Here is a 5,718-nt window from a genome sequence, read left to right as displayed (position 1 = left end):
GACTGAATGTAAAGGTCTTTGGAGATCATTTTTAGGGGCAGCCTACAGCAGACATAGAAGGAAATTGGGAATTGGTTTAATCCTATTTTCTAGAAAATAAGAGAATCTGGACAAACATCTAAAATACCAGTAGATTTGTGGGGTAGGAATAATAATAACCTCTCAAAAATGTCCACATCCTAATTCACAGAACCTGAAACTGTTACATTATATGCCAAATGGGAATTAAGATTGCAGATGAAATTATGTTCGCCAATCAATTAAAGGTAAAATAAAGAGACTATCTTGGTTTATCTAAACAGACTCACTATAATCACAAGGTTAGGATCCTAAAAATGAAAGAAAGAGGTAGAAGAGGAGAGTCTGAGAAAAGGATGCAACAATGGAATAGGGTCAGAGAGATGCTATGTTCTAGAGGTAGCAAAGGGACCACCCAACACGAATCGTGGATAGCTTCTCTAGACTGGAAAAGGCAAAGAAATGAGTTTTCCTGCAGAGCCTCCCTCCATAAAAGAAAGAAGCCTGGTCAACACCTTGATTTTACTCCAGTGAGTCCTGTGTTGGACTTTTAATCTGCAGAACTATAAGATACTAAATCTGTGCTGTTAAATACACATACATTAACTATATCAGCTGAAAAACATAGGCTTATAATTATATATATATGCTGTGTCAACACTGTTTAGCATTAAAATTAGATAAACGGTTTTTAATAAAAGTTTCAGGTTTTTTTTTTTTAAGGATTTTATGTAATTGAGAGCTTTTGCCCAAACTTTAAATATTTTCTGAGTGATTTTACAGACCTGCTATCATCTTTCATCTTTACTTTCCAAAATGTATGTTTCCTATTCTAGTTCCTGTTTTAGATTATGGCAATTCTATCCATTCATGCATGTAAGTTTGAAGATAGAGAATCCTAAACTCTTTTCTTCCTATCATTCATGTTAAATTTATCAACAAACATTGTTTTGCTAAAAACATCAACAGCAACCTCACCTTCAAAAACACATATTCCATTCCACTTTTTTCCTTATAGTTCAGTTCATATCATTACTCTTCTGAACTATAATAATAAATGAATTTATTTGCTGACCTACAGTATTTTTTCCCATTGCCTCTTTCTACCTTTATTTTTATTCATTGTTCACATCATAGTCAGTTTTCTCTAAGAAAAATAAATCTGATTAAACTTTGATACTTTTAGTTTTATTGATTCTTTTAATAATCTAAGCCATTATTTAGAGCTCATGAACCAACTTGTAATAATACATTATATATGAACATACAAATTAACTGAGGAACAATTAGAGCATTTCTAACATGTTATTTTTGTCAGGTAAAAAGTAAAGACTTTCATTCATTATTGACATCATTTTGTAAAAGAAAGAAATTGTAAAACCAACCAAAATGTAGAAATAACAAGATCTCAGAATACAGACTACTCCTCAAGAGGAGACACAATGAACATTCTGAGATATGTATGGAGACAGAAAGACAAAAAATAGAAAAAAAATGTAAAGAAGAAAGGAAAAAAGGAAAAAAAAAAGGGAGGAAAGGGAGGGAGGAGGAGGGGGAAAGGAGGAAGAAATAAAAGGAGAAAGGAAGGAGAGAACGAAGGAAGAGGAAAGGGGGATAAAAGAAAGAAGGCTAAAAAGGAATGGAAGAAGGACAAAAATACCAAATTTTAAATATTTGTGTATTGAAAGGATATATCTGACTCTAAAATCACCAAAAACAATGTAAATCCTTATTAACATTTTTTTTGTTGATATGATATGTCTGTGTAATTTGGGATGATGTATTTGTGAGAAACTGATGTGAAAATAGATTGCATATCATGTAAGAAATTTCTCAAAATTCCTCTTTCCTAAAATTACAGATCTCATTCTTAGAGCCTTGCTACTGTCTGGCTTCTTATTTACTCTCTCTTCAAGTACTCTAAATGAACCCACCTTGGGGTCACTATTTTGTATAGATATACCCTATTTTGAATAGATAATTTGATTTTTTGTTTTCTCATTTTTTATTTCTCTTATCAAAAAAGTATTTTTGAAAAATTCACACCAGTAGATGTTTAAGTTTAAGTGAGAGATGGTGAGATCTAGAGAATCTACATATGAATACTTTTTCTCATCGCAAATTGTTTTATTGATATACATTCGTTAATTTTAGCAGTGATATTTAAAAACTCTAATAGAGCTTATATGCCTAATTTGTCTTGCTACTATTTTGGAACTGTCAAAATCTTGGGCTGGGCATTATCTGGAGATGCATGGTTCTGATGTTTGATTCACAAATATGAAGCTGTCTGTAATTTATATAAAAGATGATTAAAAACAAGGATTTTGATCAGTGGTAGGGAGCTTTCTATCTTTTATCTCTGCTTGGAATGGAAAGGAGAGAGCGTGGAGTTAAGGTACTTCTTTTGAAACTGCTTTAGCATATTAAAAAGAGTTTTGTCACTTATGCTTATTTAAGGAGACTTACTTTCTGAGTCAAAGCCCTGGCATAGTCAACTAATCTCTGGAAGAAGATCCAAAATCCTCAGAATCTGCCATTTTTCCTTCTTCAACTATCTCCACCATAGTCGCTCTATTTTATACCACAGTCCTTGCCACAAATAAATACTGTGCTATTGATTGGTATTTGACTTTTGTATTATGTTTTTTTTTTCCACTTGCAAAGCTTTGATGCACATCCATATTGTATAGTTATCTTAAGTGTAGCACTAACCTTACTGTAATTTCATTAAACACAAATTTTTGTAGTCTATCTCCTCCTTGAAGTGTGTGTTCCTTCTGTGTTGTGCTTTATCCTCAGTTGTAACATGAAAGAACCTTTACCATAATATTTAAAAATGCCTTTTGCAAAGTCTATGATCATGCCACTCTGAACGTGCTCGATCCCATCTGATATCAAAAGCTAAACAGGATCAGGCCTGGTTAGTACTTGGATGGGAGACCACCTAGGAATACCAGGTACTGTAGGCATTAAAATAAATAATAATAAAAAAAACCTTAAAAATAAAAATAAATATCCCTTTTGCTTTTATCTTTATTTGTACTTTCTAGCAGAACTGTGGGAAAATACATTTCTGTTGTTTTAAGCCACCACGTCTGTGATAATTTGTTACAGCAGCCACAAGAAACTAATGTACTATTAAAAAGAGTTTTGTCACTTATGCTTATTTAAGGAGACTTACTTTCTGAGTCAAAGCCCTGGCATAGTCAACTATTAAGTTACAACCTTCCCCACATACACATACATCACCATTGCCATTTTCACATTTTGTGCTTCATCATAGTATTAATTACACACTAAAATACCATATATTTGATTAATTTATTGTGTCCATCCTCTTACTTTCCATCTAAAACATAATTAAGTTCTAAATAAGCTTTTTTTCTTATGGACCTTCTTTGATCAAATAATAATAAAGCCAAACATACCAAAAAACATATTATACCACCCAAGTAATTTTTGTAAAGGTAATTATTACATTGATTTGTTCTGAAATAAAAGCAAGATACTACATATTCATTATTCTTGCCTAATCTTATCAAAATTCTATCTTGAAAATAATATGGTTAATGTTAGAGAAGAAAAACAAATGAAATAAAGGTAGATTGTTCATTTGGTGAGGGAAATAAATAGTTACATAGAAGAGTAGGATCTAAAAATGATATTTTAAATCAATAAGTTAGTCAACATCACTATAAAATTTGATATTTCATGTAATGAAGAGGAAATATAAGCTCTTGCTGGTTTCAACTGGAATGCTCAACCAAAAATCCCTCTAAGTGAGACAAGAAAACAAAATATATTAGCAAGTTTGTCATTTTCCAGTAAAGACACTGCAGGTCTGAAGGAATTTTATTGATTAATAATAGGAAAATGTTCTATTTCTGTGAGCCATTTAATTAAATAATATAAAATATTTGGGTAGCAAAATAGAGACATTTAGAAGAATAATTGGCATACTGAAGTTTTATGTACCTATATGAAAACCCTAGTGTAGTTTGTGTTTATTAAGAGAAATATATGGGAAAGTATTTTTCTATTTAACCAGATAAATTCAATCTATGGGCACAATGAATAAAAAGAGAACTTAGCAATGAATATCTGGAGGATAATATCAATAGCTACAAATAACATTATAATTTCCATTTAATATTAAAATAAATATATCACTCACATAAGGGAGAAATAAAAAGGTAAAAAATATTATTTTATAATTTGTCATTCTGTTTGTCTAAAAAATAAATACAATATTCAGGATTATATTTGTAATAGTAAGTAATAATAAATAAATATGAATGTTTTAAATTAAATCTTTTTCTGTACATACACATATTTATATACAGTTAAATATATTCAAAATGCTAAACACTACTTTGTAAATTGCTTCTGTGTGCAAGGAAATAATTGTAAATATTAAGACTAATTTAAATGGTAAATAATAAATAAAGTTATCATAACCAACATGTGGCATGAATAAAATACATGATAAATAATTTGATATAATTATTTCCACAAAAATATAAAAGGTAAAAGAATCTATTTATTTGACCCATTATTAACACTGGAAATTTTGTAAACTTTAAGCAGGAGTAAGTATGAGGTATATGTGTACTTGCACACACACACACACACACACAACTTTCCAGTTAACATTTAGGTCACTTGAAAGGTTTTGTTATTTTCAATAAATTTCTGGCTTTATGGTTTTAAATCTAGGACAGTTGAATAGAATGTAGTATAGTATTCCCCAATATTTTAAAGAATGATAAGTGCAAATGGAATTATTGCTAAATTTAAAATTATCATATTAAAATTCAACTTTGTTTTGATATTTTAATACAAAGAAAATGTAGATTTATATTCCAAGACTCACTAAAGCCAGCAGCCTATTTTTAGACTTTCTAATTAAAACTAATACTCTAATAAAACATGTCCCCTCACAAAATAAAAGTTAATGCTACAATTTCTACAACATTAGATATTTGATTTCATGAATATGTATGACTCGTTGGAATTTTAAAATGTATATTTCAGGGCATTATTGGAACCCATACAGGAAATGATAACACAAGGATATACAATAATACTGATTTTTTTATATAAGCATTTGGAATTATTACATAGTAACAAGTTTCTGGATAAAATCATAGAGCTCTTATGAATAACAAAGTAACCCACTATTGGTTATTGAATATCTACACCAGAATTTTATAAATATAATAGACTTTGGTTAGCTCACTTTAATAAAACATGTAAATGCAATATTTTTATTAATAATATCTGTTTGTTAGCTATTGTTAGTGATCTAAAAAGGCTTGAGTAATAATTATAAAACACAAATGTGAGATGTAAGTGGAAGAGTGAGAGATGTCCTCAGATCTCTCCCCTTGAAACAACACTAAGCTGAACATCTAAAACTCAATAGAAAACACCCAACCTGCACAGCAGCACATCTGAGCATGGGATCTGTTCATAAGAGCTACCACAGGCCAGAAACATGGGAGTTGGGCAGTAGACTGGGAGAAACAAAGAAGCTGCCTCTCACAGATGGAGCTCCCTACAGGAGGAGGGAGAGGAGAGAAATTGTGGTGGGTTGCCTGAACAACCCTGCCTGAGAGAGCTGTGAGCTTCATGCAGCAGCAGTTCCCAGGGATCAGGGCAGAAAGCAGAGAAGTGGAGATGGCAGAGAAGTGGAGA

The 5,718-nt window shown here is 31.0% G+C and overlaps 1 pseudogene; it reads left to right on the top strand.

Annotated features, from left to right (window-relative positions):
* The first annotated feature begins 2,871 nt into the window (after nucleotides 1-2,871).
* LOC111737431 lies at nucleotides 2,872-2,990 on the top strand (annotated as a pseudogene).
* The last annotated feature ends 2,728 nt before the right edge of the window (nucleotides 2,991-5,718 follow it).

This window comes from Pteropus vampyrus, unplaced genomic scaffold, assembly GCF_000151845.1.
Source record: "Pteropus vampyrus isolate Shadow unplaced genomic scaffold, Pvam_2.0 Scaffold26, whole genome shotgun sequence".
In the NCBI taxonomy this organism is placed as follows: domain Eukaryota; kingdom Metazoa; phylum Chordata; class Mammalia; order Chiroptera; family Pteropodidae; genus Pteropus; species Pteropus vampyrus.
This window is presented reverse-complemented; position numbering and strand designations above follow the sequence as displayed.